The sequence below is a fragment of the Haplochromis burtoni genome, unplaced genomic scaffold (genome assembly GCF_018398535.1).
Source record: "Haplochromis burtoni strain Fernald_Lab_line unplaced genomic scaffold, NCSU_Asbu1 Contig_359, whole genome shotgun sequence".
NCBI classification, from domain to species: domain Eukaryota; kingdom Metazoa; phylum Chordata; class Actinopteri; order Cichliformes; family Cichlidae; genus Haplochromis; species Haplochromis burtoni.
Window position 1 is genome coordinate 63,483 of NW_024582720.1, and position 10,941 is coordinate 74,423.

The 10,941-nt window shown below is 38.0% G+C and overlaps 1 long non-coding RNA gene across 1 annotated transcript; it reads left to right on the plus strand.

Moving 5' to 3' along the window:
• The first annotated feature begins 11 nt into the window (after positions 1 to 11).
• LOC121815903 lies at positions 12 to 2,327 on the plus strand. The gene is made up of 3 exons (XR_006055463.1): positions 12 to 886; positions 1,219 to 1,699; positions 1,819 to 2,327. It is a non-coding gene; the product is annotated as an uncharacterized LOC121815903 (long non-coding RNA).
• The last annotated feature ends 8,614 nt before the right edge of the window (positions 2,328 to 10,941 follow it).

Consider the following 10,941-nt stretch of genomic DNA (forward strand, 5'->3'; position numbering starts at 1 on the left):
ACAAAATTAACGGCTTCTGTGGGCGAGAAGAAGCAAAAAACACATTTTGCATTAGAGTATGATTTATTGTTGGCGTCAGAGATGCAAAATAACGAATACTTCAATACTGTACTTAAGTAGAATTTTCTGGTATCTTTACTTTACTGCTGTACTTTTTTGTGCCTACTGTATACTTCTTTATACTTCTACTTCTCACATTTTAGCACGCGTATCTGTACTTTGTAATCCGTACATTTGTAAATCAGCCCCCCGCACGCGTGCTTTGGACGCAAGATTACTTCAAAATTTTGTACATAAATTATATTTTAGACCCTGTACTTCTTACTTCGACTTGACTAAAAAGTCGAGTCGGTGCTTTTTAAACAGAGGTATCTAAACTGTAGTAAGGAACGTGTGTACTTGTGACACCTTTGGTTAGCGTCAACACTGTAAATTTCGTCACAAACAGATTTATATATTTATCAATACTTCTATTCGTCATTCTTTTCTGTACAGCTTTTTTATTGCCCAGATTTTAGTTAGCCTCTGTTCAATTGACTGTTATATGTCAATAGAAACATGTCTCACAAATTAAAGTGTCTTGTAAAATATTTGTGGGGTTTTTTTTTCAAGAATTTTCTTCCCAAATCTATTACATGCCAACTGTAAATTGTTATTTCTGCTAAAACCTTAACTTAAATGTGTATATGGTGTTTATCTGTTTCTCTCTCTGTTTTAGATGCACACATCAATCTGGAATTCGGCTTAAAGCCAGAATTGCAGGAATGCAACACGTGTTGCAGAGGACTCTTTCACTGCCCTCTGTGCCCCACTTTCAGCCCTACTGTCAGGGCAAAGATTGAGGAGCATCTAAGTGTGCATATAAAAAATGCTTTGCCTTTCAAAGGTATGTTTGTATTAAATATACTTTATAGTTATAAATATGCACTTTTTTAAGCACTTCTGCAGTATCTTTGTTGACTTAAAAGTTGCTGTTGATATTGTACAGTTCAGTGCATTCATCTGCAACAAAAATAGTGTTTTTATAAAATATATTTTTATTTACTTTTCACCACTTTTCTTGACATAACTTTTGTGATCCATACCATTTTGCTTTCATTATTGAGGTTGGCTTGGATGTTTTTGTTAACATGTACAATCTGATTGTTAGACAAATTGATTGCATTCTATACAACTACATTTAAATTACATCTGTTTGTTTGTTTTTTTCTCTTACAGATAAAATGATATGCCGGTGCAGGCTGCCTTGTAGGACAACAGGACACTTTCACCGCCCTGTCTGTAAGATTACAATCATACGGCGTGGGGATATGGCAAGGCATTTATTGTCTTGTCAGCATTCTTCAATGCCAAGTCAGCCACCATTATCAGGACTGCTCCCCGCTGAACTCTCCGAGGAGACCCGTATTCCTCCGGCAGTACTCTTCGAGGAGCCCCGTCTCCCCCCCAAGGTTTTGTCTTCGGTATCTGAACCATTTTCTGAGTCTTTGTTAGAACATTCATTGCTCTACCCTCTGTGTTCAATAAAACTGCAGCTGATGGAAAGTCCATGAAAATGACATGCCCTCACTGTGGCCTTACTCTTCGTAGCTCTGGCAAGCTATTTGCACACTGGAGAGAGGAAGCCAAAGCTGTGCTTGAAGGACAACACGTGCCCATTTTCAGACTGAAAAAGCGCAAGTTCCAGGAAGTCAGTCAGGTCAGTATTCACTTTAAACAGTAGTGTAATTACATGGTTAGTGAAATTTGAATAACTGTTAAAAAACTGTTCTGCAACAGAGAAATAACTATGTTTTCATCCCCATTTGCCTGACACAGGAGCCAGCAGTTGTTGAAGATCTGCGTCCTGCTGTGCAGTGGGCTGTCCAAAATAAGGCACTTTTCCGTGGACACGTAACAATGCCCAAATATCTGTCCTTAAATCAAGGGGACCAGCAGAGGGTCTTAAGAGACATGTCAGAGGAAGAAGACACTGGAGCAAGGGACTTGTTCCTCTTTGTTTTTCAGTTTGCAGAGGACATGGAGCTCTTTTTGAAAGCATGTGCTGATGAGCAGGGGCTAAGGGTCAGTGCTATGTTTGACATGTAATGGACAAATGAAGGCACTGGCTGTTTGTTTGTTTGTTTAATATGTTGTTGTTTTTTTGTTTTGTTTTTGCGTAGTACAAAATTCCAATTAAACTTATTTCAAAATGTTGTTCACTTTATTCTGTGTCCATACTTATAATAAAGGATTACAGTGTAACAGCATTAAATGTAAATGTAACAGCATTTTTTTTAAACTTGTAATTTCAAAATAAAAAGCTTATTGTTGATATTAACAGTAAAGAATTGTAATCAATAATATTTTTATACATTTTAAACATTAACACTCTGGGCTCTATCCTGGCCATTTGTGGACACTTCACTTATTCTTTTTTTTTGACTACTGCACTGCAGTGGACCAAAAGAATGACACGGGTTTGATCTTAAGGATCTAATAGTTGTGTGTGTTGTGCATGACATTGCCACACAAATATGTATTTGCAAGATAGAGTAGAATAAATTATGACGCATGAAATATTACATAGGCTGCAGTGAATTTCTGTTGATACAGACTATTGAGCTTTGAGTTTCCCAGTCAAACTTAGCTTTGAAGCACCTGCTAAAAACACTTTTACTCTTGTACATTTCATAACAAGACACCATAGCCAAAATATTAACAAAATATATATTATTAAAAAATTCAAAGCTGCACATACAGCAACAAACACCGTTAGTAAATGTGTCCTGGAGTTTATGCAGGTGCAGAAAGTGCTGCTGCTGTAAGTCAGCCTAACAGCTTCCAGATCACTTATTTTTCTGGAAAGATGGTAGGAAGGGCATCACTGCTCATTTCTACAGTCTCCCAGATCTTGGAATACAATCCCTTTGTACCATGAAACCACTTCGCAGTACTAGGAGTCCACTAAAACCTATAAAGAGAGTGATCCTGGAAGAAATGGGGCACACACTAGTGACCTCAACAATTGCAAGACAGCCTTTTCCCCGATGCTCAGATGGGGAAAAAAAGGAAGTTTCATGAAAACATTAGGACTTTATCACCGTTTTATCTGAAAAGTTAATGGTAATATATAACCTAACTGGCTATAAAGAGTAAAAAATTTAGATACAATTTTGATTTTGATGAAAAGGACTGGTGCTATTTTAAAGAGTCACGTCGGTAAAAGTAGATAAATGTTTTAAGAAATATACATTTTATAGCATTTTGTGAACATACACAAAAAGTGGCCATTTTTGGCAACAAACAAGCTGAGAGAGAGTTTTATATTTTTGGCTCTCCTTGAACAAAAATAATAGTGCATAATAATCAATGTTGATGTTAATCAATTAGATGTCCCAGACTCTACTATTAATAATACAGCAGCCCCTCGTTTATCGCTGGTGTTACGTTCAAAAAATAACCCGCGGTAGGTGAAATCCATGAAGTAGCCAACTTTATTTTTTACAATTATTATAGATGTTAAGACTGTAAAACCCCTCACTACATGCTTTATACACTTTTCTCAGACAGGCATGAACATTTTCACACTTTTCTCTTTTGTTTAAACACTCTTAGAGTTCAAACCTTCGTAGAAACATAAGTCCAGTATTATGGAATGAAACCTAAAGGTGCATTTGAGGGTGCAAAACGTTTCGTCGGCATTGTTGTGTTTGTTTGGGAGAAAACTACAAACATACAGTGCAGCACTTCAGAGTTACACTGCTAGCGATGAAGATTTATGTAAATTCGACAAGCTAAACGCATTCTGTACTGTACAGCAGGAGTCCCCAACCTTTTTGCACCACAGACCACTTTAATGTCAGACAATATTTTCAGGGAACGACCTTTAAGGTGTCGCGGATAAATACAACAAAAGAATAAAAAAAAGAAACTGTGGTATTTTGTAAATATAATAATAAACGTGACTTGAGCTGTGCGCCAACAACAATGACAGTGACATCCTCCTCTCTGCTTCTTAACGCTCTCTGGTCGCTATGGTAACGCGTAAATAGTTCTTTCAAAATAAGACACACAACTACAACCATACATTTCACACCGGAGGATCAACTCTCGCGGAACGGTACCAAAAGACTCACGGACCGGGACCGTCCGTGGGCCTATTAGGGACCGCTCCTGTACAGGAGACACTGGACTAGATTGATTGACAATGGTCTACAGCAATCAGAACGCACAACACGATGTACTGTAAAAAAATAAATAAATCAGCGAAACAGCAAGTGTCACTTTTGGCCACGAACAATTTAGGGGATGGTGAATTTTTTTGAACAAACCCAGAGTGTTAAAAAAAACCCCACTTAAAACCATTTTTATAGTAACAAAAACGCAATTTAGTTTTCGCTGTCAAAGTCGATTTAACCGAAGTTACGTGTTTACGGCTAGTGTGGAGGTCACGTGTTTCCGGTTACTGTGGAGGTCACGTGTTTCCGGTACGGATCGGGTAGCGACAGCAGGTAAGCAACACATCGCACCCGGACAAGAGCAGCCAAGATGGCGACCGAGGTAGATGCTCTTCTCCGTGGCTAAGCAGGATTTTGCAGTTTTACTTCCCTTTCAGCCGTCGTTTTTTCTCTGAATCACAAATGAGTTATCCTACTGACTGTTTATTCAGTACACGTATGCGGCACTTCTAAGTAACGGCTTCCTGAACCATACTTCAAAGGACTTTTTCGCGACCCTAGCCTCTTTGCAAAGCGATAGCTCAGCTAACAGCAGGAAAGCTCTGTTACCTCAGCGATGTTTCCAACAACTCAGGGTAGCAAAAGGAAGGAAAAAGAAACACCCATGAAATTTAAAAGTCTAACCAAAGGAGCAACCAAGGAAATGGAGAGAAACACAGGTGTAGCTGGCTCAAAAACCAGCCCCAAGAATGCCGTGACTGCCGAACATGACTACAACCGCAGCAAAAGTCCTGAACTGATGCCACTCCCGGACTCGGACCCCGATACTCCAGCCAGACCAGATGGTAAAAAACACAAAGGTGATATAACTCTTGCTGATGTGCAAAACAACATTGCTACTTCAATTAATAAGCGCTCAGATAATCTGGAGGCTATGATCAGCAAGAATACTGTTAACATCGAGGCCATGAAGAAGTCTATTGACACCATGTTCTTGGAAGTACAATCTTTGAAGAATGTCACCAAAACCGTTAAAGCTACTTGTGAAAAAAACAGCAGCAGAATGTCTCAAGTAGAACTGAAGGTCAACGAAGTTGAAAGATAACATCGGAGATGGAATCTCAGGCTCTCAGGTGTCCCTGAGCAAAAGCAAGAAGGCATCACCAGAAAAGTACTTGACATCTGCTGCACTGTTGCCAGGGAAACGAGTGCAGGATTCAAAAACAGCATTGATGTAGTTCATCGCCTGGGCCGCTACAGCGAAACTCAGAAGAAACCAAGGCTGGTTATCATTCGATTTGTGACAAGATCAGCTCGTGACCTGATCTGGAGGAAAGCTAAAAACTGCTCCTTTCTGAAAGAAAACTACATGAGGTTCACTGAAGATCTGTCCTCTGCCGACAGAGCAATTCGAGAGAAGCTTTGGCCTCTTATTGATGCTGCAAGGAAAGAAGGAAAAAGAGCTCACTTTGCCGGGGTCCGTGTGATCATTGAAGGGAAAGAGGTGCACCCAACGCACACTTCGCCTGAGGATCATGCTGCACCTGCGTTGATGGAGGTTTCATGCCCTGCTTGAGGTATAAAGTTACAGATGTCAAAGGAGTTATTTACAATTTTGAGGTTCAGGATAAAAGTTAATACCAGTTCCAGACTGGTAATGTTGTTTTAAGCTATGGTCTAGACCCAGGTTACTACGACCCCTTCCAACTTACAGCAAATGTCACAGCACTGGGCATACAAGACTGCGCACTCCCGGCCTTACACTAGGCACGGTGGTTTCGGCACAAGACGCTGTCAGGCTGACCGACTTCGATACAACGAACGCCACTTCCATCACTTTGTTCTCTCAATGTCACCGGTTTAAGAGACACTGTTAAGCGAAAAGCTTTGTTTTTGTTTGCAAATCAACAGAATACTGACTTTGTTTTTTTTCAAGAATCACACTCTGTTATTAAGGATACTGCTTTTTGGAAAACACAGTGGGGCAAGGACCTATGGTTCTCACATGGATCAGAAAGATCGGCAGGAGTTATTACTCTGAAGAACAAATTTAATGGGAACGTTATACACTCTGAAATGGACTCGGAAGGACACTATGTGTTAATGATAGTCAACATTGATGGTACACTTCTTCTTCTTCTTGCCAACGTGTATGGTTTTAATTCTAAGTCTGATAATGACTTCTTATTGGATGCCCTTGAAACACGCTTTTCGTTCTGGTTATCCAAATACCCGAATCTCCTGTTATTAGTTGGAGGCGATTTTAACATTGCTCCACATCCTTCACTAGACAGATGGCCACCTAGCTCAAATAACTCTTCGTCCTGTTGTTTAAATACATTCATGCAAAAGTTTCATTTAATAGACATTTGGAGATTTAAAAACCCTAAAGCCAGACTATTTACATGGAGTAACAAATCCAACTCTTCTAAATCCCGTATAGACTTCTGGTTAATCTCTGATTGCTTAAATAGGGATAATGTTATAGCCAATATAATGCCAACTCCACTCACGGACCACAAAGCGGAATCACTTCAGGTCTTTTTCAATACTAATGCTGCCCACACTTGTAGGAGCTGCTACTGGAAACTTAATAACTCCCTTCTAAAACATGAAAAAGTGCTTGAAGATATTTTGTCATTAATCAAACGTTTCTGGGATAAAGCCCCCTAACCAGTCATCTCTACTGTCAAAACTGGGAACTCTTTAAATTTGAAGCCGCTAAATATTTAAGAGACTATGGCTCATCTGCAGCAAAACAAAGGAAAAATGAAGAAATTAATGTAATTACTAGGATATCTGCTCTCACTCAGATCCCACCAGAGAACCTATCTGAAGAAGATAAAACTGACTTAGCTTTGCAACAGAGTAAGTTAAATGATATCTATAAACTGAAAGCAGAGGGAGCCTTTGTGAGATCAAGGAGAAGATGGTTAGAAGAAGGTGAACAACACTCATCCTATTTTTTTAAATTAGAGAAATCTCGTTCTAAACTTAGTTCTGTTCGGAGACATAATATTTACGGTATTATAACTGATGATCCCCGAAAAGTCTCCACCTATTGCTCCAATTTTTATAAAAATTTATACGAGTCTGATGAGAGTGCTGCTCTGAACTTTATGGAACAAATCCCTGATGTGCGAACAGTTAAAGAAGATCAGATGAGTTTCTGTGATAGGCCGATATCTATTAGTGAAGTGCTACCTGCTATTCGACGTCTTAAACTTAATAAATCCCCAGGACCCGATGGCTTAACCTCTGAATTTTACATTACTTTTGCAGATCAACTGGCTTAATGTATACATTGAAAGTCTTACAAATCAGTCTCTTCCCCCCACTTTATCACAAGGTCTGTTAACCCTAATCCCAAAGCCAAAGAAAGATCCCACTTATATTGACAATTGGAGGCCAATTTGGCTCCTTAATAATGATTATAAGATCCTAGCTCAGATCTTTGCCAAAAGACTGAAAGCTGTTTTGAATGATATTATTGATGAAACTCCGTCTGGCTTTATGGCTAACAGACACATATCCAACAACATCAGACTTGTTTTTGACCTAATTGATTATGCAGATTTGTGTAGGGATGATAGCTTTATGTTATTTGTAGATTTCTGCAAAGCGTTTGATACGATTGAACATGGTTTCATTTTTCAGGCTTTGGACAAATTTGGCTTTGGTCCTTATTTTCAGAATGCAATTAAAACAATGTACAAAAATGTGAATTGCTCCATCAAACTACAAGCAGGTACATCACCTAGGTTTAACTTGAACCGCGGTATCAGGCAAGGCTGCCCCATCTCCCCATACTTATTTCTCATCTGTGCTCAACTCCTCTCTCTGATTACATTAAACCAGTCCTCTGAAAGGTATAACAATTGCGGATGAAGAAATATTCATTAGTCAACTTGCTGATGATACCACTCTCTTTTTAAAAAATGCTTCACAGGTGCAGATGGCTATTAACACAATAATGCCTTTTCTTTAGCTTCAGGACTCCACCTAAACATTGGCAAATGTGAACTGCTTGCCCTTAGAAATTGTACCAGTCTATCTATCGCTGGCATCCCAGTGAAAGAGTCTGTCACTTACCTTGGTATGTCATTAATAAAAATCAATCCACCAGGTGCTCCCTTAATTTCACTCCAATTTTGGACAAAACACAAAAAAGCTAAATGCTTGGCTGCAGCGGGATTTATCCATTAAAGGGAGAGTTTTACTCACGAAAGCAGAGGGTTTATCTCGTCTAACTTATGCTGCTTTGTCTCTTGATGTAAATAAAGAAACCCTGGCAGATATTGACAGACTTATTTATAATTTCATATGGAAGAATAGAATTCATTATATTAAAAGATCAGTTTTATCCAACTCATACCAAGCATGGTGGAGTAAACTTTCTTGACTTCTCCCCATTAAACAATGTGAAAAAACTGTTAAAATTTTCGATCCAACTCATTGGATTTCCTTATTTTCAAAAATGGTGCTAATTTCTTGTAATTCATAGGGACGAGGCAAGAGGGGACAAAGCTATCTCTTCACCCACAATACCTTCATATTTAATTAGTGCAAAACCTCATCTTATTCAATTCCTTGATTATTATATTACTATTTTCCTTCTTTTATAATTGTCTGTATTAATAGTTGTGTGTTATATATATGACTCTGTAACTGGCTTGTGCTTTGATGAATTTCCAGGAACCCCGAGATTTAAGTACTACTTACTAATATCGATAAAATCCCTTTAAAACTATCCAACTTTCATAAACAAATGCTTCTTTCCTGGTCATTGATTTATAAACACAATTTTTCTCCACATAGATACTATATTTGGAACAATAGAGACATTTTATAACATAAGCTGTGTTTAGTTGTTTATAATAATGTTGACGTATCAGCTAGTTTCTCTTATGAATGATACATTGGTTTTCACAGAATATCCAAGTGTTGAGATCCCTTTCATGGGTCCGTGACGCAATGGTTAGTGGTACTTGCATGATATCTTAGTTTCTCTTACTTGTGTTTATATCTGTGTTGGATTTATCTCTGGAGATTGATGTTTTTTCATGTCGTCCTTGGATGTCAGTTTATTGTCTGCTTGTTCCTTTTATTTACGTCAGTAGTGTACTTCCCCTTTTTAGCTGATTCCACTGTCTCGTTCCACCCCATACTACTGGTAATAAGCCCTGTTTTCCGCTGTTCCCGACCTCGAATAGCTGTTATTAGTGTCAATTACTTCGTCCGCAATAAAGCTAAGTTCTCGTTAATTGCTAGAGTTGATTGTTCTCCAGTGAGCCCTACCTGCTGGGGTCTTAATGTTGTTTAGAAATCTTGTTGTTAGTGATTTGACCCCTTTACCACTGGATCCTGCTGTTACTTATGTCGGTCAGGTGTGTTTCCCTCTGTAAGGAGGAAAAACAACCTGTGAAATACGAACTCTGTTTCAAAAAGACAGAACTTGTGTCCCAACGGCTGTCGCCTACTGGAATAACTTATACCAGGACCTGGAATGGGAGAAGATTTGGACCTTACCGTCGAAATTTCTATTAAATAACAAAGTAAAGGAAATATCTTTTAAAGTTATTCATCGTTTTTACCCAACCAGATCTTTTCTTGTACGTTATAAAAAGGACATTGATATTAACTGTACATTTTGTAATTGTGTGAAGGAAGATATTTCTCATTTATTTTGGTCATGCTTATACACGAATCTTTTCTGGCAAGAATTTTGTGTTTTTGTTGTTTCCTTTATCCTTTCTGAGTTCTCTCTTTGTTACGAGAAAATATTGTTTGGTTTCTGTAAGTACCCCATGGACAGGGCAAACGAATTTTATTTGATTAACTTTATTGATATTATTCCAAATTTCATATACATAAGTCAAAATTTTCTAACGCAAAACCAATTCTTTCGTGCTTTTTAAATGAAACCAAACAATATGTTAAAACCATACAACATTATGGGCAGAAAGGATAAAGGAAACAACAAAAACACAAAATTCTTGCCAGAAAAGATTCGTGTATAAGCATGACCAAAATAAATGAGAAATATCTTCCTTCACACAATTACAAAATGTACAGTTAATATCAATGTCCTTTTTATAACGTACAAGAAAAGACCTAGTTGGGTAAAAACGATGAATAACTTTAAAAGATATTTCCTTTACTTTGTTATTTAATAGAAATTTCGACGGTAAGGTCCAAATCTTCTCCCATTCCAGGTCCTGGTATAAGTTATTCCAGTAGGCGACAGCCGTTGGGACACAAGTTCTGTCTTTTTGAAACAGAGTTCGTATTTCACGGTTGTTTTTCCTCCTTACAGAAGGGAAACACACCTGACCGACATAAGTAACAGCAGGATCCAGTGGTAAAGGGGTCAAATCACTAACAACAAGATTTCTAAACAACATTAAGACCCCAGCAGGGATAGCATCAAACACTATGGCATATTCCTTTGGTGGAACAGGAAGACCATATGTATTCAAAAATTCTGAGTAAGAGAGTAAACCTCCAGCTGGATTTATAAGTTGTGCAACACGATGAATCCCATTATCAAACCAATTACTTAAAAACACAGATTTATGTTTGTATAAAATGTCTCTATTGTTCCAAATATAGTATCTATGTGGAGAAAAATTGTGTTTATAAATCAATGACCAGGAAAGAAGCATTTGTTTATGAAAGTTGGATAGTTTTAAAGGGATTTTATCGATATTGTAATTACAAAGCAAAAGAAAGTTAAGACCACCAATTTTTGAGAAAATATAATTGGGAATAAAGTTCCAAA